This window comes from Cervus elaphus, chromosome 28 (genome assembly GCF_910594005.1).
Source record: "Cervus elaphus chromosome 28, mCerEla1.1, whole genome shotgun sequence".
NCBI lineage: Eukaryota > Metazoa > Chordata > Mammalia > Artiodactyla > Cervidae > Cervus > Cervus elaphus.
Genome location: NC_057842.1, coordinates 63,185,980 through 63,213,569, shown reverse-complemented (window position 1 = coordinate 63,213,569; position 27,590 = coordinate 63,185,980). Strand labels below are relative to the sequence as shown.

General features: G+C 44.2%; 1 protein-coding gene across 1 annotated transcript in view; it reads left to right on the top strand.

Moving 5' to 3' along the window:
- Nucleotides 1–366: 366 nt before the first annotated feature.
- The window catches only part of HTR1E (5-hydroxytryptamine receptor 1E), a 90,453-nt gene continuing 63,229 nt past the window's right edge, over nucleotides 367–27,590 (top strand). The window contains exon 1 of the mRNA XM_043890154.1: nucleotides 367–478. The gene's annotated coding sequence lies outside the window, so the exon portion shown is untranslated. The remainder of the gene's footprint in view (nucleotides 479–27,590) is intronic.

Sequence of the window (27,590 nt, the reverse complement as noted above, 5' to 3'; positions counted from 1 at the left end):
CCTGAAGCACCTCGGCGCTCCGAGCCCCTGGCTCTCCTCCACCACCACGCTCCGCCTTGCACGCCGGCCCACCTTTTCATCCCACCCACCGGGTTTTCGGTCCAAGGGTGTCCTGGAGGGCTGTAACCTACCGGTCGATTTAACAGACTGCCCCCTGCTCCTGCTCCTCCTCCTGGTCCTCCCAGCTCTCGCTCTCGCCGCCTCTCCCAGTCCCGGCGCCCAGAGCTGGCGGAGCACAGTGCCTGCCGCCCTGCGCGCCGCGCTCCCGGCCGGGTCTGCCGCAGCCCGGGGGCACCGCGCTGGCAAAGGGCGCCCGGGGGGCCAGCGCAGCGGCTCGGCGCGCCCGGGAGCCGGTGCGGTGAGAAGCGACGCTTTGGTAACGCTCGGGAGCAGAAAGAGCGGCTCGGAGTGAGACTTCTGGAAGCAGAGGACGCCCGGGCTCGCCCAGGGCGCGGCGGCTGCGCGCTCCGTCCACAAGGTGAGGGGCGCACGCCTTCCGAGACGCCCTCGGCTTCCCCTTGACCACGGCCCCGGGCAGGGGCTCCGTCGCGGGCTGGCGGATTTCTGCCTGGTCTTTGGTTCAAAGGCGGCGGGGGTTGGGAGGGCAGCGACCGGGGTCGCCCGGGCACCGTGCCTGCCTCCAGACTTCTTTGCACGGGACACGGTTCTCGGTCAAACAATCCCCCAAATGTGTGAAACCTGAGTGTCGACATTGTGTCGAACTGTGCTTGGAGAATTTTATCCTACTTCCTTGCAAAAGGATTTGAGCAGCTTAAAAATTAAATAATTGTGGGAAAGGGGTGCTTGGAGGGAAACACTTGTATGGGAATTCCGCGGAGAGGGCTGGCTGCGGGGGCCGCGGGACCGCCAGGGAGCTGCAGAGCCCACGCTGATGGGAGAAGCTTTGATGAGAAAGGACCGCGCGGATGCTCCCCGGCAGTCAGAAAATTAGGATGTGCTCTGTCCTGAGAGAGAAAATACCCGTGTGGGGGTGATGGGGCTGACTCATTTGCTTAAATTACCAAATACAGCTTGGAAGTGGAGACTGGGAAGTTTTGTCTTGAGCTACTTCCACCCAGTTCTGCAGGGTGAGAGACTGGCCCTCTACGTAGTGAAAACGAAAGGGAATTGAGGCTAAATGGAAGGGGCTCCTGCTCCTACCTCAAGATCAAACAACTTCGCATTGTTAAAATATCATATACTTTTTTTATGTGTTTCCGTTTGCGTCCAGTTTGGGGTAGGACCTTGTATTCAACCTAAGCCTGCTTATCCTTGGCTTAGAAGGAGGCAGGGGGTGTCGGTCTCCGAGGATGCTTCTTCCTAACCTTCCTTATTGTCCTTCCATACTTCCTGCATCAGATCTCTGGGTCTGGGAGGGAGTAATAGTCAAGTGGACTGGGGGCGGGGTGTTTTCCTAAATAGTTCAGGGTCCTCTTACCATTCTTATCTTACTCCCAGCTCCACAGTAGTATATGTTCAGGTCTGAACTTGACATTGCTCCACAATATGTACTTACCGTAGTTTCTACACTCAGATGCAAAGTGCATGACCTTAAACACCCAAGGTGGACTTGTGAATCCAGGGTTTCCCTGAATTAACCCTGTTCCAGAGGCAGGAAGTAAGGGCCTGGGTCTGGTTCCCTGTGCAGTATCTTCCATGGGAAACATATTTGGAACACAGAGGAGATTATGAGCCAGCCTTTCTTCTCTTACTGGTGTACTTGTTTTCCTGCTGAATTAAATGAGGTGACCCTGTCTTCAACAAATATATGAATGGAGGTGTCTGAGGCCAACTTAGCAAATGCAGAAACTATATCTGCCTGTCTTTTTCCTCCATTCAGAACTTCAGCCCCCAGACCACAGAAATGTGAAAATGAAGCAGGCCTCCTAAATGGGAGGCCTAAAACTAAGTATTTTGCTGGTATTGTAGTATTGCTAAGTACTGCTAATATTGCTAAGTATTTTGCTTATTTCTAAAATTGCACAGCACCTCCACTGCTAACCATTTTTCTGCATAAAAGTGGGAGAAGTACTTCTGCCCAGGTATTTCATCGCTAGAGAGCTACACAGAGAAGTTCATTCAGATTCTGATTCATTGTTGTTGATCGAACTTAACTATTATGTCATCATCACCTGATATGGGCTGTTGAAGCCCAAGGGTTGCTGCAGACCTCTGTATCGATTGAGACATCATGAAAGAGCTGAAAAGGAGCTCAAAAATAATGCAGCCAAGGCTCAGGTCCACAGAGTCTTGGCATAAACGCATGCCCAAACATTCCTTTAGGTGGTCATTGTTCCTTTTGGGAAGATTTCGAGGAATGATGACTTCACAGATTATTTTCACATTAAAAAGTGTTCAGAAATTGGTCATTTATGTCAACCAGCTGACAGATTTAAAATTCCATGTAAATCAACATAGAAAACTCAAGCTTTCCTTCTCTTCTCTTTTCCGGCCCATGGGAACTTTACACGGGGCGTATTCCCAGACCGGTGCTCCTGGCACTTTCTTCCCTTGGACTTACGTTGAAACCTGAGCCACAGACTCCTTTGCAACTGGTCCTGATGTCACTTTTGTTAACCTTTCTGGTATCTGTTCAAAACATCTGCTCACCATTTCTTCTTATTGATGCCTGGTCAGCATCAATCATGTAGATGCTGTTATATCCTTTTGAGGAAAATAACCAAGTCAGGACAATTCAGAGATTCTCAGTGATGGTACCCAGGAAAAGACAAAAATCCAGGATACATCTCTAGCCCAGGTGACATTGCACTGCTTCCATTTCCTGCTATTTGATGAGATACAGTGCAGTGAGCTGTATCACCAACAGCACTTTGTCCCCATCTGTCTCAAGCACCTCCTCACTGACATTTTAACAGCCCCCTCCATCACCACCAAGACCTCCCAAGGCTCAGATAGAAAGCAGAAAGCCTCAGGCCCTGACTTGCTGGGTTGATGTTGTTGTTTAGTCACTGAGTCATGTCCAACTCTTTTGTGACCCCCTGGATTTTAGCCCGCCAGGCTCCTCCATCCATGGGATTTCCCAAGCGAGAATACTGGAACGGATTGCCATTTCCTTCTCCAGGGGACTCTTCCCAACCCAGGGACTGAAGCTGGATCTCCTGCATTGGCAGGCAGATTCCTTACCACTGAACCACCAGGGAAGCCTCTGACCTGCTCGGCTATCTTGACACTAACCAGGCATCTGATCTCACCTTTATACATGGGCTGATTTGTCATTTTTCTGTAGTCCTTCTTGGAATTTTATTTCTATACTATCCTTTAAAAGTACAAGATCATAGTCTAATATTTTTATAGAGAGGGGACATCTCTATTTCTGAAGGCTTATTTACATGAGAAAGCAAGCTTGAGGCTACTCAAGATGTGAATTTCAACCAAATAAGGATTTACTGTTCATACCACATGTTTTCAAGGTCATCTCAAGACAAAGGTGAATTTGGGCCTCTTATGCTTTATGCTCCTTTTTGCTCCACCACCCACATTTTTATGTGTGGGAAATTATATGAACATGAAGTTCAGGGAAACACTGAAGATGAAAATGCTATAAGGGTAGGGAGGGGTATAGATGACTGGATAGGGAAGAGAAAAGGGGGGATGGGCAGTGGCTCTTTAGAGCATCCGACTTCGCCCCTGAGTTATTTTCTAAAAGTACTGGGGGTCCTGAAACGTGGGGCCAGTCATCCTTCCAAAATCTTGTCTTCCTAGGAATGAAAAGATCTTTCATCAACATATCCCATCACCTTGTCATAATTTGGTGTTCATCTCCCCATTTTGTGGATTAGGAAACTGAGAACCAGAATTTATACAGATCATTCAGTCAGTTACCACATCCTAGCTCACAATAAATTGGCAAAAATCTTTGAAAATTCTAAACCAGTTTGATTCTGATTTATTTTTCATTTTTCATTTATTTTTTTGTTTGTTTCATCCACTGGTTCACTATGGTCATTGTGCTAATAGATTTTAGTGCTTCTAGTTCTGAAAAATGCACATCAGCAGAGGAATATTCTAATAGATTTGTTGTTAGAGCTGTCTCCTGGTGACCAGTTCTCAATACATGCAGCTGTAGGATTAGGAAGACAAAATCCTTTGGAAGAAGCTATGAAATCCAGTCCTTCAACACATGAATCATTTTATGTTGTAAGAGGAATGAGCATCTCAAGATTCAAGTTATCAGTACAGACCAGATGAAAGGTCTTTTATGAAATCTGGCTTGAGAAGGAAAGCATTTTTATAGTGAGAAGGTAATATTTTGAAAAATAGCAACCAATAGCAGCAGCAGCAGTTTGAAAGCTCTCAGATCCTTCTAACAACCCCATCTACCTAAAGTGACCAGGTGAAGTAAAACCAGACCCTGGAAAATGTCTCTCCTTATCTGCAGCCATTTTTTAATCCCTTTATCATAGTGGCATGGTGATGTTTCCAAAGAAAGCATCTGACTTAAACATGAAAAAATGGGTTTGGTTGGGACAGCTTGCCCAAGAATGTCAAATTTGTGTCAAGATCTGTATTCTTGGGAATCAAAGACAAGTCAGAGTACCTTTTTGGAGTAAAGTCCACTGAATGGATAGTGAGAGTCATAGGCAATACCTTCCAGAAAATGACTTCAGCAACAATATTCTAATAATGTGCAGAGTTTTCATAAGTCCCTTCATAGATGGTAGAAGGGAGAGAGGGGAAAGGAACTATCAGGAGTATCTGCTATGCTTCAGGAACTGTGCTATGAACTGCACGTATATCCTTTTATTCAATGCTAACAAAGGCACTGCAGGGTAAGCATTATCAACCCCACAATTCATTCATTCATCTAAAAACTGCATTTGTCATCCAACTGCCAGACCTACTGTCCTTTTCAGGAAGCTGCAAAAATCCAGAGTGAGTAAAGTGAACAAGGGGAACCGCTAGAGAGAAGGTCTGAAAACTGCGCTGACCATGGAGGGGATCCAATGAATTTGGACTTGACTCTGTAGGCCTGTGGGGATCATTACAGGATTTTTAAATGAATTTATTATGAATAATATATATACAAAAAGTGTACGAATCGTAAGCATAAAGCTCAGTGACCTTTCTCAAAGTAAACATACCCAGGTAACTAACCGCCACCAAGATAAGAAACAGAACATCCCCATTACACAAATCCCCTTTCTGTCCCCGCCCCGTCACTCCTTCACCCTCCTCCCTAAATGAAGCCACTACCTGCCTTCCAGCTTCATAGATTATTTTAAGCTTTATAGACACATAAATCCCACAGGATGATTTCTTTTGCGATTTGGCTCAGTCTTACACTTGTGAGATTCATTCTTATGGATGGTGATAGCAGTATCTTGGTTACCTGTGGTTGAAATTGCATTGTATTATATGAATGCCCTGATGCTGGGAAAGACTGAAGGCAAAAGGAGAAGAGGGCAGCGAAGGATAAGACGGTTGGATAGCATCACCAACTCAGTGGACGTGAGTCTGGGCAAATTCCGAGAGATGGTGAAGGACAGGGAAGGACTGCGTGCTGCAGTCCATGGGGTCACAGAGTCAAACGCGACTTAGCGACTGACCAACGATAACCCTGGTTTGATTAATTATTCTACCATTAATGGGCATTTGAGTTGTTTCCAGGTTTCTAAACCTGGTGAATCGTGTTTCCTCTCACCAAGGCTGAGAACACAGGGGAAGAATGAGTAAGAGTGCATTTCTTGTCTCTCGGAAGATTAAAAGAATTGCCCAGACCTGAGCTTCTGCCTCAAATACTTTCTCCCCCAGCTCACCCATGTCCCTTCCTCCTGCCGCAGCACCCCTCACACCCAGAATTGTAATGAGTAGTCACCTAAAAGGGAACATGAACTGCTTCATATTTCCTGAACTGGTGACCTATGAATCACATGCTTTTTTCTCTTTAATTTTACCTCCTTTCAGCAGCACAGTTACAAAAAAAGGAAGGAGATGATGATGAATCAGCTAAAACTTTCTTTTACCTTTTACATTGCAAGACAGAATTCAGAGCAAGAGAATGGAAATAAAGGAAACAGAATGCAGAGAGCCTAGTCTTGTTCTGGTAGGTTTAGGGAGACCGACCCAGTTAACAAAATGCAGAGAGACGCCAACACTTTCTAGAAGACTAACACTCTCTGGCTATGCAGTTGGACCATGGATGGAGCGTGTGCCGTACTCTGCATCGCTAGGGGCACGTCCTAGGCGGGGTTCTCCGAGAAACGCCCCCTGAGCTGGGGCTTAGGGTATAGGATGTGTGTCAGGGAATGCCTGGGGGAAACACACCAGAGGAAGGCCAGGAAGCAGGATGAGGCAAGAGGAGAAGGTGAACTGCAGTGCGGGCCCCTGGGTGGGGTGGGGGTGGGGGTGTCTGAGCATTCTAGAATGATCTATTAGAATTGTCCCAAGCTGGGCCGTAGGAGTCAGGCTTCCCAACTCTTCTTTCAGCAGCAACCAAGAGTGGCTGCCCTGAGAAGGGCCCAACTCAGCTGTCTGCAGTGAGGTCATTCCTGAAAGGCTGACCACTCAAGCCTGCCCTGGCCCAAACCCAGCATCCAGGTCACAAGCCCTTTCTTTTTTTAATTTTTAAAATATTTTTTTTAAAAAAAGATTTTTTATTGGTGTATAGTTGATTTGCAGTGTTGTGTTAGTTTCAGATGTACAGTAAAGTGAATCAGTTACTCATATACATACATCCACTCTTCCTTAGATTCTTTTCCCATTTAGGGCATATGGAGCATTGAGTAGGGTTCCCTGTGTGAGCGTGCTAAGTCACTGCAGTCGTGTCCGATTTTCTCTGACTCCAGGGACTGTAGCCCGCCAGGCTCCTCTGTCCATGGGCTTCTCCAGGCAAGAATACTGGAGTGGTTGGCCATTTCCTTCTCCAGAGGATCTTCCTGACCCAGGGATCGAACCTGCATCTTTTATGTCTCCTGCATTGGCAGATGGGTTCCTTACCACTAGCGCCAATTATCTATTTTATATATAGTAGTATATACATGTCCATCCCGATCTCCCAATGTATCCCACCCCCCGACCCCTTACCCCCCAGTAACCATAAATTTGTTCTCTACATCTGTAACTTTGTTTTGTAGGTAAGCTCATTTGTACCCTGCTTTAGATCCCACATATAAGCAGCATCTCATGGTATTTCTCTCTCTCAGCCTGACTTGACTGCGCTCAGTATGACAATCTCCAGGTCCTACATGTTGCTGCAAATGTACAAGCCCTTTCTCAAAGGAGGGATCTGGACAGCGTGTGTCTGTATCCATTTCAGGATATTTTTTATATGGACTCTACCTATAGAGGGTTAAATGAGATAATTTTCCAGGTCCCTTCTCACTGTGAGTTCTGCATTGACCTTTTTCATTATACCCAGGCTTCTAAGCCACTGAAGAACTTCCAAAGTGTTGTAACTAATTTGCCACTTTGCCTCTCAGCTCTCCTCCCCACCATATTGGCAAGTAAATATGTCACTTAAACCACTCAAAGCAGATGGGTGGCCAGATTCCTGTAATATAAAGTTCTCCCCTTGACGCAGAAAGAAGGTGGGGAGTGTGTACTGTCAACTTTCAGATGATCGTAAAGCAGCTGTGTGTGTGCGTGCGTGTGTATGCATAATGGTGCTACCTGTATTTAATGCTTGAGAAAGACGTCGCTATAACTGCTCCTTTGTCACTGGACCTGTATGATGAAAATACAATGGAAAAATCACCCATGAGAACCTCTGCTTACTGTCTCTGCCTGTTCAACTCAGTAGCATGCTATGCTGTGAAGGGGTTTTGACGTACATCGTTGAGAAGGCGCTGGCTGACACTTGTCAGCCCGAACAACCTCTCAGAGCAGATTCTGCTGGGAAATCCCTGCTCCCACACCGGACGCGCAGCCCCTGAGCTGGACACTCTGCCTCCGACCTTGTGATGTGTTCCATCTTTGCCTTCAATGCCAAGACTGCTGCTCTCAGTTTTCCCACGGCTGTGTTTAGTGAATTCCTGGCAAGAGCCTCTCCCTGGCACGTTTTTGACCAGAAAGGGCAGAATTACAGTCTGCATCCATCCCAGCTCCTTTCCTGGGTGCTATTTGCTTTTCTTCCCTCAGGTTGGTCTCCTTTCAAAAATAGTTTTAGTGTCTGCAAAAGCATCCTGATAAAGAAACAGTCTGTTAAGAAAATGTTAATAGATTTTCTGGCCTCTGTTGCATTCGTTTTCTCTAACATTCTTACTGCAGTTCTCCAGTTTGCTTTTCTTGATGGCAATCTGATGCCTCCTCCTCCCTTACTACCTCCAATAATTTCTTGGACTACTTTAGACTTCAGTTGTCCCGTCGCTGACATGAGAATGACCCTTCCTGCCTCAGACACCTAGTGCGGGGAGAAAAGAAAGGGCAGTGAGTGTAACACAGGCTGTGAAGAGAGGGAGGTCTTCTTACAATTCCTGTTTGCACCATGATTCCTGTAGGGGGCGTTGTGGACATAGTCTTGGCCTAAATCTGGGGGAGGTTGTGGCGCTGGCCTTGTAGAAAGTAAAGCGTGGTGGATTTCTGACCGAATTCCAGGGCACAGAACCCGTGGGCGAGAATGTTTCCTCTCGGGAACAGCACTGAAGCGCGTATATTACTGTGTGTGAAGCCGATCGCCAGTCCAAGTTCAGTGCATGAAGCAGGGCACTCACAGCCGGCGCTCTGGGACAACCCAGAGGGATGGGGAGGGGAGGGAGGTGGGACGGGGTTGGGGTGGGGGACGCATGTACACCCGTGGCTGATTCATGTCGATGTATGGCGAAACCACCACAATATTGGAAAGCAATTAGCCTCCAATTAAAATAGATAAATTAATTTTTAAAAAAAGAATGTTTCCTCTCTGGACTTCACAAATGGCCCACTGAGGCAGGAACTGTCCTTCTCATGTTAGACCCCACGTATAAGTGATATCACACAGTATTTCTCTTTCTCTGACTTATTTCACTTAGCGTAATGCCCTCCAAGGCCATCCATGCATGCATGCTAAGAAGCTTCAGTTGTGTCTGACTCTTTGGGACCCCATGGACTGTAGCCCACCAGGCGCCTCTGCCCATGGGATTCTACAGGACAGAATACTGGAGTGGGTGGCCATGCCCTCCTCCAGGGGATCTTCCCGACCCAGGGATCGAACTCATGTCTCCTGCGGCTTCTGCATTGCAGGCGGATTCTTCACTGCTGAGCCACCAGCGAAGCCCCAAAGCCCATCCATGTTGCCACAAATGGCAAAACGGTTTTATTGGCTGACTGCTCCTCCCTTGTGCATTGATACCACATCTTCATCCAGTCATCTGCCGATGGACATTTAGCTTGCTTCTATATCTTGGCAATTGTAAATAATGCTGCTATGAGCATTGGGGTGCATGTATCTTTTTTTTCATTTTTTTTCCATATATATACTCAGAAGTGCAATTGCTGGGTCATATGGTAGTTCTATTTTTGATTTTTTAAGAAACCCTCATACTGTTTTACACAGTGGCTACACTGGTTTAAATTCCTACTTGCAGTTTGTATGACGGTTCCCTTTTCTTTACTTTCTCACCAATATTTGTTTTTTGAGCTCTTTTTGACGATAAGTCACTTGCATCTTAAAAGTTTATTTCATGGTGCAGATTTTAATGTTGAACTCTGCCCTCCTCAAGGAAATGGTTATCACCTGACGTGAGAGTTGCACATTTACTACTCTGTAAATACTCACCTACCATATAGTCCAGAATAGTTTAAGTAAAAATTCAAGGAAAGAAGCAGGGTTTCCTATTTCATTACGTTTTCATTTGAACTGTTTTAACTTTCAGATCAGTCTGTTGCTCTGAAGCTAATTCAGTTCCTTACAAAGATGCTTTTTAAAAAATCAAGTATTAAATATGCCATTTAATTAGCTATTAGCAAATAAATTCGCACATGCATTTATATTGGCGAGCATGTTTTATTTCATAGATTCTAAACTGATAGAGTCATGTAATCTCCTCACCCTTTCTGTGACCTGATAAGCCTGTTTCTAAGGCCATCTGAGGCCTTACCTGATGTCCAAGGCATTGGAAGACCAAAATGTGCTGAGCCCAGGGCTTAGTGGCTTAAATATAAATGAAGCGTTTTACCAAGAAGGCAGGAAAAATTGCTCTGGAGGAAACAGAAGGCTCAGAGCTCATGAGACGTGTTTAGTCTTTCAGCTGGGTGGCAGAGGCCGTGCTCCTGGTACGCGGATGGGGCAGTCTTCCCAGCACACCCAGGGCAATTTGTGGTTGTCGTCGTTCAGTCGCTCAGTCGTGTCCAACTCTTTGCAACCCCGTGGACTGCGGCACACCAGGCTCCTCTGTCCTCCACTGTCTCCCGAAGTTTGCTCCAATTCATGTCCATCGAGTCCGTGATGCCATCCAACCATCTCATCCTCTGTTGCTGGCTTCTTCTCCTGCCCTCAGTCTTTCCCGGCTTCAGGGCCTTTTCCAGTGAGTCGCCTTTTCGTATTAGGTAGCCAGAGTCTGGAGAAGGCAATGGCACCCCACTCCAGTACTCTTGCCCTGAAAATCCCATGGACGGAGGAGCCTGGTGGGCTGCAGTCCATGGGGTCGTGAAGAGTCAGACATGACTGAGCAACTTCACTTTCACTTTTCACTTTTATGCACTGGAGAAGGAAATGGCAACCCACTCCAGGGTTCTTGCCTGGAGAATCCCAGGGACGGGGTCGCACAGAGTCGGACACGACTGAAGTGACTCAGCAGCAGCAGCAGCCAGAGTCTTGAAGCTTCAGCTTCAGCATCAGCCTTTGCAGTGAACACTCAGGACTGATCTCCTTTAGGATGGACTGGTTGGATCTCCTTGCAGCCCAAGGGACTTCCAAGAGTCTTTTCTAACACCACAGTTGAAAAGCATCAGTTCTTTGGTGCCCAGCCTTCTTTGTGGTCCAGCTCTCACATGCATACATGACCACTGGAGAAACCGTAGCTTTGACTGAACAGACCTCTGTCAGCAAAAGTGACGTCTCTGCTTTTTAACCTGCTGTCTCAGTTTGTCAGAGGTTTTCTTCCAAGGAACAAGTGTCTTTTAATTCCATGACTGCAGTCACGTCATTGTCCACAATGATTTTGGAGCTCAAGAAAACAAGATCTGTTACTGTTTCCACTTTTCCCCATCTATTTGCCCTGAAGTGATGGGACCAGATGCCGTGATCTTAGTTTTTTAATGTTGACTTTTAAACCAGCTTTTTCACTCTCCTCTTTCACTTTTATCAAGAGGCTCTTTAGGTAGTCTTCACTTTCTGCCATTGGAGTGGTGTCATCTGCATATCAGAGGTTGTTGATATTTCTCCCAGCAAACATTAGCATGTATTTAATGAATAATTTATGATTCACACAGTATTATAAAATATAGTAGTAAGAAACCAAAATATTATTATATTTTATTTATTTTAGTGAATACTTTATAGTTCACAGCTTTTTATTATTGCATATTACTGTTATTAATATATATTAAAATATGTGGTATTTGTAGCATATAGTTTGCCAGTGTAGTAAAAATTAGCATGAATCTAAGGGTGAGGATGCATGGAGCAAAGACAGAGGACCTGGATTAATGTCTCAGCCTTCTGGCTTCTAAGCTTCATGGTCTATCGTCATTGCTGGTGGTGGTAGTTTAGTCACTAAGTCACGTCCAACTCTTTGCAACCCCAAGAACTGTAGCCCACCAGGCTCCTCTGTCCATGGGACTATCCAGGCAAGAATACTGGAGTGGGTTGCTATGTTCTCCTCCAGAGGATCTTCCCGACCCAGGGGTCAAACCTGCGTCTCCCCACGTCTCCTGCACTGTGGATGGATTCTTTACCACTGAGCCACCAGGGAAGCCCTTATCATCATTACCAGAGGACAATAATACCCTGCCAACTTAGCCTTTTTCTAGAAAAGTTTCCCAAATCAGCGTGTGCTGTAGGGATTCACCCTCTCCATGATCACCTGTGTTGAGTCAAACTGCGTCTTGTCTTCCTCCTAGGGAGAAATTCAGCATGGAACTCAAGCTCTGGAGTCCAGCAAGCCGGGTTCAGGTCCCAGCTCAGCCACTTATTAACTCTTTGCTTTGGGGGAAATTACTTAGCTCTTTAAATCTTAATGTCCTCACTGGTTAGGGCTGGCATAATAGACCTACTTCATAGGACTACTATGGGAATTTAAAATATGTGTTAATTATCCACTGTAGCAAAACAAATTACCCCAAACCTAATGGCTTAAAACAACAGACTTTGACTTATGTCAGGTTTTATGTGAATGAGGAATCTGGGCATGGCTCAGCTGGGTCTTCTGGTTCAGGTTTCTCAGAAGGCTGCAATCAAAGTGTCAGTCAGGTCTATAGACATCTCACGGCACAACTGAAGCAAGATCCACGTTCAGACTCACTCATGTAACTTTTGGCAAGCCTCAGATCCTGTCTGGCTGGAGACTTAGGTTCAGGATTACATGCACCTCTCAACAGGGCTATTATCAGCACAGCTTACTTCTCCCACGTGTTGCAGCTTGCTTTCCCCAAAGCGAGGGCTGAGAGTGAAAGATTCCAGGATGGAAGTCGCACCCTTTTTATAACCTAATTTCAGAAGTGTGATTCCATCACTTGGGCTGCATTCTCTTCATTACAGACAAGACACGAGCCCCAGCCTATATCAGGGGAGGGAGCTACACGGGGGCATGAGTGTCAGGAGGCACAGATCGCTGGGCCCTCTTAGGCTGCCGGCCACAATATGAGGACATATGCAAAGCTGTTTGATGAGGACTCAGGTCAGTATAAACTGCTGAGACAGCCGCACAGTACTGTTCTTGTAGCTCAGCTGGTAAAGAATCCGCCTGCAATGCAGGAGACCTGGGTTCAGTCCCTGGGTGGGGAAGATCCCGTGGAGGAGGGCATGGCAACCCACTCCAGTATTCTTGCCTGGAGAACCCCATGGACAGAGGAGCCTGGGGGGCTACGGTCCATGGGATTGCAAAGAGTCGGACACAACCGAGTGACTAAGCACAGCACAGTACTGTTCTTAGACTGAACTTAGAATGAGTGTGGTCTATTATAATATATGTAAAAGAAATTTGTAAAATGTAAATATCCATGTAAAATCAAGGTTTGATTAGCTTTATAATGTTGACAGTCTAGTTCCAGATTATAGATGGTGATATAAAAATAGCAAATCGAGGAGTAAGTGGTCTGAATTCTACACCTTTCTCTGTGAATGACCTTGGAATAACCATTTATTTATTTCATGCCTTAGTTCTCTTATAAGAGCAATACTAGTAATAGCCTTGCCAGGATAAAATGTAATAGTATATATATTGATAAAATTATGCTCAAACCTAAAGAAGATGAGCAATGATGACAATGCTGATGGTGATGATAATGATGACAACAAGTGTGAAGATGATGATACAGTTCAGCTGCTGCTTCTTGGTCCTGTGTTGACAGTTCAGCTGAGCAGATGTGACTTTTATCAGTTATGTTTTAAGTGTATGTATAAAATCCGGCTGCTCCCAATTTTTACAGTAATTTTATATGGCTTAATCTTATCCTGCTTTGCTTACGAGATAGGCTGCACTGAAAAGTGGATGCAAATAGAGTTTTTGGAATCTGACCTGCAAGTCAAATGCACAGAAAGGGGTTCCATATATCTAGGGAATATGTCATGCAAAGATGGGCACAATAAAGGACAGAAATGGTATGGACCTAACAGAAGCAGAAGATACTAAGAAGAGGTGGCAAGAATACACAGAACTGTACAAAAAAGATCTTCATGACCCAGATAACCACAATGGTGTGATCACCAACCTAGAGCCAGACATTCTGGATTGCAAAGTCAAGTGGGCCTTAGGAAGCATCACTATGAAAAAAGCTAGTGGAGGTGATGGAATTCCAGTTGAACTATATCAAATCCTAAAAGATGATGCTGTGAAAGTGCTGCACTCAATATGCCAGCAAATTTGGAAAACTCAGCAGTGGCCACAGGACTGGAAAAGGTCAGTTTTCATTCCAATCCCAAAGAAAGGCAATGCCAAAGAATGCTCAAACTACCACACAATTGCACTCATCTCACACACTAGCAAAGTAATGCTCAAAATTCTCCAATTCAGGTTTCAACAGTACATGAACCGTGAACTTCCAGATGTCCAAGCTGGATTTAGAAAAGGCAGAGGAACCAGAGACGAATTGCCAACATCTGCTGGATCATTGAAAAAGCAAGAGAATTCCAGAAAAACATCTACTTTTGCTTTATTGACTATGCCAAAGTCTTTGACTGTGTAGATCACAACAAACTGTGGAAAATTCTTCAAGAGTTGGGAATACCAGATCACCTTACCCGCCTCCTGAGAAATCTGTACGCAGGTCAAGAAGCAACAGTTAGAACTGGACATGTAACAACAGACTGGTACAAATCGGTAAAGGAGTACCTCAAAGCTATGTATTGTCACCCTGCTTATTTAACTTTTATGCAGAGTACATCATGAGAAATGCTGGGCTGGAAGAAGCACAAGCTGGAATCAAGATTGCTGGGAGAAATACCAATAACCTCAGATATGCAGATAACGCCACACTTATGGCAGAAAGTGAAGAAGAACTAAAGAGCCTCTTGATGAAAGTGAAAAAAGAGAGTGAAAATGTTGGCTTAAAACTCAACATTCAGAAAACTAAGATCATGGTATCTAGTCCCATCACTTCATGGTAAATAGATGAGGAAACAATGGAAACAGTGACAGACTTTACTTTGGGGGCGCCAAAATCATTGCAGATGGTGACTGAAGCCATGAAATTAAAAGATACTTGCTCTTTGGAAGAAAAGTTATGACCTCCTAGACAGCATATTAAAAAGCAGAGGCATTACTTTGCCAACAAAGGTCCGTCTAGCCAAGGCTATGGTTTTTCCAGTGGTCATGTATGGATCTGAGAGTTGGACTATAAAGAAAGCTGAGCACTGAAGAATTGACACTTTTGAACTGTGGGGTTGGAGAAGACTCTTGAGAGTCCCTTGGACTGCAAGGAGATCCAACCAGTCCATCCTAAAGGAGGTCAGTCCTGGGTGTTCATTGGGAGGACTGATGCTGAAGCTGAAACTCCAATACCTTGGCCACCTGATGTGAAGAGCTGACTCATTGGAAAAGACCCTGATGCTGAGAGGGATTGAAGGTGGGAGGAGAAGAGGATGACAGAGAATGAGATGATTGGATGGCATCACCGACTCAGTGGACATGAGTTTGAGTAAGGCCCGGGAGTTTGTGATGGACAGGGAGGCCTGGCGTGCTGCTGTCCATGAGGTCACAAAGAGTCAGACACGACTGAGCTGCTGAACTGAACTCAGCTGAGTTTACAGTGCAAGTGTAATGTAATTAGTATTTTTGCAATAGAAAGGATTATATTTCTCTAATTAGCTTAGTTTCTGACATATGTCAAGTACTATAGATTGGGCACATCTGGAAAAGTGCTGTGTGTTTTTTGTATCCATTAACTTTTCCAGTTAACATTATATCTTTAATATCAATAGTTTCATTTATAATTAAATAATGTTTAAAACATCTCTTCTAATAAGTATATAATATATTGTAGGATATTCTTGTAACATTTAACCAATCATTACTACAGAGTTTTAGATTGTCACTTTTTAATACTATAAAATTATAGTGTGAAGTTATATAAATTTAATACTATAACATATATATTACATATATATATAACATATATAGTGTGTGAAATCTTTTACTTAAATCGTTGCCTTTTATTATTCTGGTCATTTTAGTAAGCGATCTGTAGCAGAGGAGTTCTTGTAGTCACTACGTAGAAAATGAGATTGGGTAATTTCATTATGGATAGGACTATCATACATAGCATAGCCTTTTCTTTCCCTTCCTCCCCTCCTTTGGCAGAAATTTGTAGCCTTTTAGTGCTGGAAATTGCCAAAGCAGCAGCCTAATTGGAGTGGCGTCTGTCTTTTTATCCGTCCCCAGCATCCATCCTCCTTATTCTGTAACAGTGACCTGATTTTTCTTGAAGAACCACTCCTCTTTACAAATCTCCATTTGTATGACCTGCTCAGATCGAACTGAACGTACCCTTGATTCCGAGAGTTACACATAACCCAGACCAGTCACAGCATCCTGCACTTCTAGCCCCTGTGATTGGTTCAGGGATGCCCTGTGATCCAGGACAGACCAATCAGAACCAGTGAAACTCAGGTCAGAGGTCTACCGGTGCCGCCAAAACCCCTGCATCCACTGTGCAGATTTGAGGATTTATGCCTCGAACTGCATAAACTGCTGGGATCTGATATAAAGGCAAAGAGCCCTAAAGATAACATCTTACATGGTGGAAAGAAGAGATGAGAAAGATTCCTGATTTACTTTTTGACTTTCTTGATCCAGCTGTGCCTGAATCTCTCTTGGACATTAAAATCTCCCAAGCAGTTTCCCCCCGCCCCACCTTTTGTTTTTCTTTTGCATGAACCAGTTAAAGAGGCTTTGTGTCATGTGTGTTTGAAAGGATTCTCACTAATCCAGGGATCTTACACTCTCAACTGATGGAGAGGAGTTGTGATTAAAATAGTATAAATTCATACTTTATACATTTTTGAGTTGTGGTAAGAAGATTTCGGAGCTTAATTGTACATCCATCTCGGGAAAGGTCATGAACACAACCTTCCCCGTCACCTCAGCTTCAATGAGAAGAATGGAGAGTTAGGTGTATTAACATGTGAAAAGTGCTTAGCGCTCTGCCTGGCGCCTCCTCAGTGCCGGATAACTGTGCCCCTGCTGCTGCCGATGTTAATCTGAAAGCAGAAAGTGAAACAGGGGAGTTAGGTGACCTGTTTCACTCAGAGCTTACTGGCCAACCTAAAATTCAAACGTAGGTCTTCTCTCTTCTCCACTCAGTTAACCGTGTCATCATCTTTACAGCAGAGATTTAAGCACTAAGCTTTGAGAGGGTTTTGTGTATGTATTTGAATACTTCTGTCAAAGCATTGGAAGGAAATCTAGGATCCACAAAATAGCTTCATGTTACTAGCAGTGACCAGACCCTACCATTAGGACTGTAGGTTTTAATCTATAACTGGATATCTTTTATTAAAATAAATTTAATTAAATGTATTTAATTGTAAATATATTTCTAATTATAGTTTTATATTTGATAATATATTTGTAATGTACGTGATTATTATTTAGTTATACATATATTTAGTTAAAATTAGAATGCATTTTATTGTAATTTCTGTTACAAGTGACTGAAAAGGGAATACTTGCTCCTTTTCCCGACTTTTTATTTCTTAATAAAATATGTGTGTGTGTGCGCTCAGTAGTGTCTGACTGTGCAACCCCATGGACAATATGTAGCCCAACAGGCTCCTCTGTCCTTGGAATTTTCCAGGCAAGAACGCTGGGGTGGATTGCCATTACCTCCTGGAGGAGATCTTCCCAACCCAGGGATGGAACCTGGATCTCTTGAGTCCCCTGCATTGACAGGCAGATTCTTTACCCCTGTGCCACCTGGGAAGCCCCTAAATAGAATACACTTTCCCACTAAACCAGTTGCTCCAGCAGAATGCCCTCAGTTAGCAGGCCCCCATTACTATTGCGCGCTGGGGTGTGTGTTTGCTGGGAAGGCAGCTAGTCTCTCCCAAATGTAAATCAGATTTCATCATGTCTGGCTCAGAGAGAACGTGGCATGTGGCAAACAAATACACAGCTGCCTGGTGAATTTCTCCGCCGAGAATTAGTCTAATACCTAAATGCACAATGAATAAAACATTTTCTAAATAAGACTATTACATTCAAATTCCTTGTCACCATTAAATATTAAGAGTCAGGTCACTCCCTTGAATTATAACAAAATCCTACTCTCCTCCTTGAAAAAAGTCCGTATTACCTAGCATTTATTGTCACACTATTCAAATATGGGCTGCCTTTTAAATTTTATTATTAATTTTTTTTTCAGACAACTACACTGCCTGTTATTAAAATATAAATTCTCCTTTGAGTGGAGAACTTCTCTGTAAAGGCCTCACAAAGTTCTTTTTTTTTCTTATTTTTTAAACACTTCTCTTTATTTGGCCATACCTCAAGGCATGTGGGGCTTCCCTGGTGGCTCAGTGGAGAGGGAAGTGGGAGGGGGGATCGGGATGGGGAATACATGTAAATCCATGGCTGATTCATGTCAGTGTATGACAAAAACCACTACAATATTGTAAAGTAATTAGCCTCCAACTAATAAAAATAAATGAAAAAAAAAAATCCACCTGCAATGCAGCAGATGCAAGGATGCAGGTTCAATTTCTGGGTTGGGAAGATCCCCAGGAGTAGGAAATGGCAACCTGCTCCAGTGTTCTTGCCTGGAAAAACCTGTGGACAGAGGAACCTGGTGGGCTACAACCCATGGGATCACAAAGAGTCCAACACCCCTAAGCATACACACGTGCTCACATGCGCACACACACACACACACACACACACACAGCTCTGAGCACAGTACAGGCTGTAGATCGCCCTCAAAAACAATGCGAGCTGCTTTGTTTTTGATTCCAAAATATACAGAATTATCTTTGTAACCATGGGAAAATTATTAAAACTTCCTGGGCTTCACTTTTGTCATCTTTACAAGTAAATTGGATCAGATTCAATAGAAAATTACTTTCAGGTTTCAAATGCTGTGACAGTGTCCATAGGGATGGGGTGAATCCCAAATCTCTGACGGTGTCCGTGTTGGGGGAACTTCTGCAAATCTGTCCTTCCACAGTGAAATCAAGCATCACCCCTTCTCAACAAGGTTCACCATGGATTTTTCCACATCCAGTGGTCAGATTTTCTAGCACTTGTTTGGGAAGGGGAGTGACTCACTCATTGCAGGACTTTCCTCATCATGACAACTTTAATAGTATTATCGACTCTCAAATTCCATAACAAATTTTTTCTTTTTTTAAGATTATCTTATTATTCTTATTGTTATTTATGTTATTTTTTTTTTTTTACCATGCTGTGCGGAATGTGGGATCTTAGTTCCCCAACCAGGGATCAAACCTGTGCCTCCTACATTGAAAATGCAGAGTCTTAATCACTGGACCTCCAGGGAAGTCCCCAGCATTCCATCCTGAATCTTTATTATAATCAAAGGGCTGCATGATGTAGATAGCACAGATAAAACTGACCAATTCAAGGGTTAGCTTGGTTAACGAGGCTCACTAATACAGATTATTCCCTCCCAGTTGTTTTGGGGGGGTGGTGTTAAGCACACTGTCTAGTCATCTTCAGTGATTAAGCTAACCTGAAAATCTATCAGCCCTTAACTTTGTACTTCATCAACACAGCCTTTGAAGTGTTTTTTTCCTTCTCATGAATAGCTTTTAACTTTTTTCTTTTTTTTTTGCCTAAGCTCCAAATTAAGAAATTAAATAGTGTTACTTTCAAAGTAGACTTATGAGACCACTCACACATCGTCATTAAATCTAAACTGATGAGTATTTTTCTCTCTAAATGATGCTACTTGTAGAACTAGTGGTATTTCCTGTATGCATTACTGTAGCTATATTGATTTGTGAACTCCAGAAAGAATCACCACTAGGAGAAAAGACAGGCTAGAAGCGCGTTAGTTGTTAAGCAGATATAACATTTTAAACTGTGTTTACATTCACAGTATGTGTTTTTGTAAACTGGTATTTATGCTCATTTTCCAAAAATGAATTGTAGATTGATGCAGGATATACTCACAACTCGATTTACTGGAAGAAAAAAAACCAATAGATATAAATACACCCTATGAGATTAAAAAATGTCTTTCTTCCAATAATATAAATAGGCAAAAATGCAGATAAGAGTGTCACTGGGCTTTAAGTGGCACACACAGTATTTTTGAATCCCAGATCGACTACTGGCATAAATTATTGTTTAGTCACTGAGTCGTGTCCGACTCTTGCGACCCCGTGAGCTGGAGCCCATCAGGCTCCTCTGTCCATGGGATTTTCCAGGCAATACTGGAGTGGGTTGCCATGTCCATCTCCAACTAGCATAAGTACCAGAAAATAAAATAGAAACTAGATACAGCTAGGCATTGGCAAATATCCTTTCATGTTATTGTTAAGAGATGTAAATAACTGCCTCTTTATTGGTGTGAATTTTCCTTATTTGAGGCTTTCTTGATTACAAATAACAGATTCCCACTTCAAATTAGCTTAATCATGAAGGGAATTTATTAGAAGATGCTAGACTATAATATGGTGAAACCCCAGATCCAGAACTAGCTGTTAGGAGGTTATCCAACACCTGGAATGCAATGTATTTATGTCTCTCTTTCTCTCCCTCCTCCACCCCTTCCCTCCTCTCCTCTCTCCAGATTGACTGTTAATGCTTCTGCAGGCACGTAGGGAAATGTAGTTGTTCTGCAGCTTCCTAGCTTAAATGTCCAGATTCGGACAACTCAGAGAGAAAACCAGTAAACCTCTCTCACTCACGGGCTCAGGTTTTTAGGAGAAACTGATTGGCCCAGCTTTAGTTAAGTGTGTTGTTTTGTTATTTAGTTGCTAAGTCATGTCTGAATCTTGCCACCCCATGGACTGTAGCCCGCCAGGCTCCATGGGATTTCCCAGCCAAAAATACTGGAGTCACCATTTTCTTCTCCAGGGGATCTTCCCAACGGAGGGATCAGACCCACGTCCCTTACATCTCTTGCGTTAGCAAGTAGATTCTTTACCACTGAGCCACCAGGGAAGCCCAGTTAAGTGTGTGCCCTTGGCCTAATCAACAATGGCCAGGGAGTGAGGCTCTGGAAATGCAAACATGGTTACTGGGAATCTAGTCCTAGCAGGAGGAGAACAGTATGCAGAAAATAGAGGATATGGGTTGTATAGCGATACTCCCCCCAAAAGGTGTGTATTCTGCCTTTTGACTGGCATGCATACACACACACACACACACACACACATTCTCTCTTCCTTATTATGAGGTCTCCCTGCAATACATGATTTAAAACATCTTCCATTGGACTAGCCCACTCTCTTCCTGAGGGGAGATAATCCAATCAGTCGTCTCCAGCAACCGAAACCAAAAACGTCATCAATGGGCCCCTCTCCCCAAAGTGAATGATTTTCTGATCAGCCCATCCTCCCTCTAAACAGGACTCCATTTTGTTCAGACTATGCTCTTTTACATCGTTCAATTCAGTGGTTAGATGAAAAAGTTAGAAAGCAGTCAGAACCGCACACCACCCCCACTTAGGAAAAGGTACAGGAAGCAAAAATCTTCAAGGCAACGCCATCCATTGGTTGCCGGGTCACAGACTGTATTGCATCTCAGGAAAAAGATGATCAAAGGGAAGGCTAACAGTGTCTATGGGCATCTGTTTGTCTTGTGGTAGGTTCCTTGCTTAGTTAGCTGCTTTAGTAAAACATAATTACAAATGAGGGGTTTCTTTCTGCACACTGTCCTGAGTGACTCAGCCAATCAGTTCTTCAGTCTCTCTGTAGCCTCTTCTATTGTTACAATTTCTCTCTTATTCAAGATTCTTTGGGGTGAAAGTGAAAACATACACAGACACAAAAACACAAAGCTTAGGGGGAAGATGTTAGAAATTTATTGGAAGGATAAAGGATGTGTCAGGTAGCTTTTACCACATAACAAATAACCCCAAAAATTAAAGACATAAAACCACAGCCCTGAGGACTTCCTTGGTGGTCCAGTGGTTAAAAATCCACCTTCCTATGCAGGGGACCCAGGTTTGATCCCCGGTCAGGGAACTAAGATCCCACATGCCTCGGGGCAGCTAAGCCTGTGCACCATGACTGGAGAGCCCGTGTGCTGCAACTAAGATCTGATGCAGCCAAACAAATAATTTTTTTTAAAAAAGCACCCTTTATTTAACTCAGTTTTGGAGACTGGCTGGGTAGTTTTTCTCATGTGGTCCAACACAGCTGGTCTCTGCTGGGATTCCTTGTGCCTCTGCAGACAACTGGAAGGTAAGTGAGAAGCCTGATCGAGTGTGTTCATGCATTTATGGGAATTGGCAGGCTGCTGTCTCGTGCATCAAAGTGGGTCACTCAGGACTCTGGACAAGGTGCCCTCACGTGGTAGTCACAGGGTTCCTGGAAGAGCAGTGGGGGGAGCTCTGGAGAGCCAGAGTCAAAGCTCAGACAGTTCCATGTCTGCCATATTCTAGTGGTCACACTCACTCCTAAACTCAGCTGGATTCCAGGAAAAGGGAAAAGATCTACTCCTTGATGGGAGGAGTGCAACATCTTATGGGCTTTCTGCGGTCACCAGTAAGTGATATTTCAAAGAGGTCAAAGATAATATGAAAAGCCAGACACCACAGTGACTTGATCTGGGAACAGTAACACTTACAGAGCCTGGGAGATTTCCATCTTCATTCAGGCTGTTGTCTGCCTCTCGTCATAGCCAACTCTGCTCTTCTCAATAAGACAGCTGACTTTAATTTGTGGCTTTCTTCTCCTCTTTGGTGTGTGTATACAAGGCCGAGGGAACAGCCTCACCATTCACAAGTGTGCATGTCTTCTGTTCCCGTGACCAGGGGCAGCTGTTGACCCAGCCCATCCACCGTGTCTGGGTGGAGAGCCACAGAATAGACACGTGGAGCTGGGAGCCCACCTGTGGAAGGGAAAGTTTCGGGATCTTTCTCAAAAGACGGGACACCCAGGAGGCACTTTCTGTCACAGTGTGTAAGGAGAAAGCCTGTGTGCTATAAAAAAAGACAGATGGAGTAAGTACCTGATTACCACGCCAGTGGCAGACAAGTGCAACAAAAATTGAAAACAAGCTTGTCATTTTCTTTTATGTCTTCCGAATCTGAAGCTCCTGTAAATACTCTCTGTTCTTTTAAAAGGTTTATAAACGGTATTTAATGGAAGTCAAATTTGGTCTGCAGCATATTTTTCTCATTTGATTTTTTTTCTCCTTATCTTATCTTGGGAACATCCCCTGATGAAAGAAATATCCCAGAGTACCATCGTAGTGTCCTTGCCCTCCATCTGGGAAATGAGTGCAGCGTAAACCACGGCAAATAGACGATCTGCTTTCCGATAACAAGTGTGATTTTTAGGAGTTCCTCTGAGCCCATGTCTCATGATTGCACCACACTTTCCTATACTCCTGGCGGCCCCACACAGAATCAGTTTTCGCTGGTATACTTTTTGGGGCAAACAATAGCTCTTGCTGGCACCACTGCTTATTTTGTAGAAAGTGATTGAGAGGGATATAAAGCCCTGCAGATTATTTCCCCACTTGCACTTACTCACCACGTAACTGCCAGCAGGCCCTGGCAACCTTAGACCCGCGGGCACGGAGCAGAAGGGCGCACTGTTCACTCAGCTCGGGCTCGGAGCACAGCGAGACAGCAGCTTCTAGGCGGCCGGCTCTCCCCGCTGCCCGGCGGACAGCGCCCGGGCACGCCTCACGAGTGTGGGCTGAGCTTCAGCCTTCCCTCCTGTCCCCACAGGTCTCCTAGCAGCCTAGGAGGCCCGTCTTCTACACGTAGGACACCAGGACGGGGATGCCCACTGTGCGGCTTAAGCACGCACACTAGGCCCAGTGCGTGTGACGCTTTGCTTCCCATCCTACCCAGCGAAGTATGCATCTTCCTTACAACCTGGATGATACAGGAGTCCTTCTCCCAGGTTCCAGCTAGTTTTCCGTGAGAACTGCCCCCAGGAAGATGTATATTGATGGGTTCACAGGGGAAGATGAGCTCCACATCCTCTTACCCCACCCTTGTGATCTCCTCTGGCCTTAGACCTATATCTACATTTTGAATCAGTGTTATAAAGGCTTTTCCCTGGTTTATAAAGGCATGAATCTGTATTTTCTTCTGTTCTTATATAGTATTTTTACATTTAGAACTGTAAGCAATTTGGAATTTTGGTATGGATCTAGTTTTTTTTTTTTTTCAAATTGCAGTCCAATTGCCCCAGTACTGTTTATTTACAAGTCATCATTTTTCCAGTAATGTTAGTGGAAAGCTACTTTTATCATAATCAAAATTTCCATTTGCGTTTGAGTCTACTTGGGGAGTTTCTCTTCGGTCCCATCTGTCTGTCTATTCATGCACTAAACTCCACAATTTCAAGAACTAAGCTCAAGGATATGGGAGAAAACTGACCGTAGAGCTAAAGATTAACTGTACTTAAAACAATCAAGAGGATGCCTGTCAGACCACCACATGGCCAATCTCAGGACGACCATCAGGGCTGACTGAGCTGCTCCTGCATGGAGCCACCTCCTTCTGTCTGTAAAAGCTCTTGCCCCTCTGTCAGTGGGGAGGGGGTAGTCTGCTTTCAGATAGGAGTCCAACCTCCCCTTCTCTGGTTGTCGGCATCCGACATAAAGCAAACTTTCCTTTCCACCGAACCTGGCTCTTTTTTGGCTTTTGAATGATGGTCAGTCGGACCCCACTTTTGGTTATATGAGCAACAACCAGAAAAAAACAACACCAAACCTGAAGCTCTAGAATCTTCTCTCTCCTTCTCCCTCTCCATTGGGGTTTAAAGAGGCAAGCTGCCATGAATCCTACAGCCGTGAGAAAATTCATTTTGCCAATGATCTGAGGAAACTTGCACGTGACTCTTTCTGCATTCAGGTCTGTGACAAGAACCTGGCCCTGGCGGACACCTGAGGGCAGACTGATAAGACCTTACGCCAAAGACTCAGCTTAAGTCACGCTCAGACTTCTGATTCCAGAACCTGAGATAATGAAGAAGTGTGGCTTTAGGCTGCTGAATGTGGGGCAGTTTATTATACAGCAAGGAACAACTGATACAGTGTTCACTCTTCGGTGTAAAACAGCATTGTGAATAAAGAATCCTAAGTACATATGAGTATGTGTAGGGTTGCATGAGAGAAACTGTGTGTGTGAAAAATAAAACACATTTAAAAATTAAATACATTTTTAAGAATCAGAAAGTGCTGAGATGCTACTTGCTTAAAGCAAGTAAGTAAATAACCTTATATGTATTATTTACTTTTTTTTGAGTGTGTGTGTATGAGAGAGAGAGAAAATAAGAATACCACCTTATTTAGAGTTTTATGAGAGTGAAATGATAAAAGTATATACATATGCTTAGTGCATTGTTTGGCCAGGGTAGAAGACTATACAAATATTAGGTCTGAGCTTACACATCTGTTTGACTGTTTGTTGATGTTCAAGGGGATCCATGGCTGAGCTCCATCACATGCCAACCTTGTCTCTCAGCATATAAAACAATCCTTGTTGAAACCGTCAGTCTACAGACACCTGACAAAAAGCCTGAGACCACGTAGCAAAGCCTTCCAACAGAGCTGAGAAGCCTTGGGAGCAGGCACTGGGGGGCATCATAAAAGTTTACGCACCAATCTAGGGGTTTTTTTCGTTCAAATGGAGAAGGCATTGTGGAATTTTTCAAAAACAATAAGCAGAACACCATTGTTCTGGTTATTATTGTTGTTCATTGTTCAAGATGATTATTTCCTGTCTGCTGGGGTAATTTATTTCAAATAATCCTAATTGAAGAAGAATTTTTCACTTCAACCTTTGAAAAGATTCTTTGAAAACCTTTGAAAATATCTATCGTCTTCTCTTAATAGTTGTGTGAACAATCTCTATTTATTAGGATATTTAGAAGCTTCTTTTCATGATCAATACTGGCCAAGACCACCTGTGTTTTTATAAAGTGTAGTTAGGATTAAACCCCAGAATTCAAGGTGAGCTTGCCCTCACTGTTGCTTTTCTTCCTACTTCTTGACTCCACAAGGCCGCGTCGTGGACACATCAGCCCCATCTCCATCCTGAGCAAACACACGGTGGGGTCTGTCTCTCATCAATTGATCTGAATACTTAGCTCTTTCTGTTTGTTTTACAGTTTTTATGAAATAAATTCTTTTCCCAGTGGGGTAAAAAAGATTTATAGGTATTTGCATGGAAAGATTTCTAAGATGTATCGCTAAGAAAAAAAAAAAAAAAGCCTGTGATGGAATGAAGACTCATATGCAAAGCCAGATCCCACATGCATGGAAAAGCAGGGCAAAAGTTTGAGGGTGTTTGACAGTTCCGCTGCACACCCATGCACGGGAGTGGAATGGGAAGCGGCCGGGGTGCCTGTCGCCTTTAGCTGTGCCTATTTCTGCATCATGTAAATGTTTCACAGTAAGGGTGTACAGGCTCCCTGTTTCAGGCTTCCCGGCGGCTCGGCAATGAAGGGCATGCCTGCCAGCACAGGACACACAGGCAGCATGCGTCCAACCCCTGGGTCGGGAAGATCCCCTGGAGGAGGGCATGGCAGCCCACTCCAGTATTCCTGCCTGGAGAATCCCGTGACAGAGGAGCCTGGTGGGGTACAGCCCATGGGGTCCCGCAGATAGAGTCAGACATGACTGAAGTGACTAAGCATGCACACATACACAGACTCACTATTTCATTTTTTAAATTGTTTTCAATTAAAGAGAATACGCAGACTTTGACCAATAGAGGCACTTATCATTGACAAGCCTATGCTTAGATGTCGGCTCCTTGAAATCACTTTCTTTGACCATTATGTCTGAAGGACCCTCTCTTCCTTCACTCTGTCCCTGCGTCCCTCATCTCCCTCAAAACACTTGTCACAATCCAAAATTCAGTTTTGGGGACTTCCTTGGTGGTCCAGTGGTTAAAACTTTGTGCTTGCAATGTGGGGGGCCCAGGTTTGAGCCCTAGCCCCCTCGGCTGTGAAGCATGCCGCCCTCCAGAAAAGAAGGATAAACTAAGAACAAAACCACATGGACACAATCATTCAGTGGGTTCTTTCAGAACTCATGGTAGATCTGAAAACCCACGAGTGTGTGAGTAGCCGAACTTCCTGCTTGACTTTCTTCTAATGCCCTTGCAATGGCCAAAAAAAAAGAAAGAAGAGGTGATAAAAATAACAGTACCACATGATTGTTGTAAAGATAAAATGGAATAAATTATCTGTTATAAAAGGAAGAAAATTCAATCGAACCAAGGCTTATTGGCCTCTCCCAGCTAAAATGCAGATTTTGTAATGGCAGAAGTCTCATCAATCTTGTTCAGTTTTGATTCTCCAGTGTCTGGAAGAGAACTGGCCATAGAGTAGTCAGTCAGGAAATATTTGAATGAATGTTGGAACGAATGAGGCAGATGCCCATTTACCCTGCGTTCTCAGCTGCACAACTTCAGAGGGGCAGGAGCTGCAAGGGAGAGCTGCAGCTTGCCCAAGTTCTCTGTCTGCTTCCAAATTACCCCTCTCTTCATTGTTAGAGACGTGTATCTCAAGAGGTTCAGAGAAAATTGGCCCACAGAGGATCCCAGCAGTTGCAGATTTGTGACAAGGGAGTGTCTGCCAACCTGCTGTTGATCTGGAGCCCAAACAGTATGAGGTGGCGTGTGACTCCGGGTTCCCAGAGAAGACGACCCAACAGCGTGTGTGTATATCTCTCTCTGACTCGTTATACCTATTGTTTTTAACATACATTATAGCTCTGTTCAACGGGCTGCCCTGGTGGCTCAGATAGTAAAGAATCTGCCTTCAATGCAGCAGACCTGGTTTAATTCCTGGGTTGGGACGATCCCCTGGAGGAGGGCATGGCAACCCACTCCAGTATTCT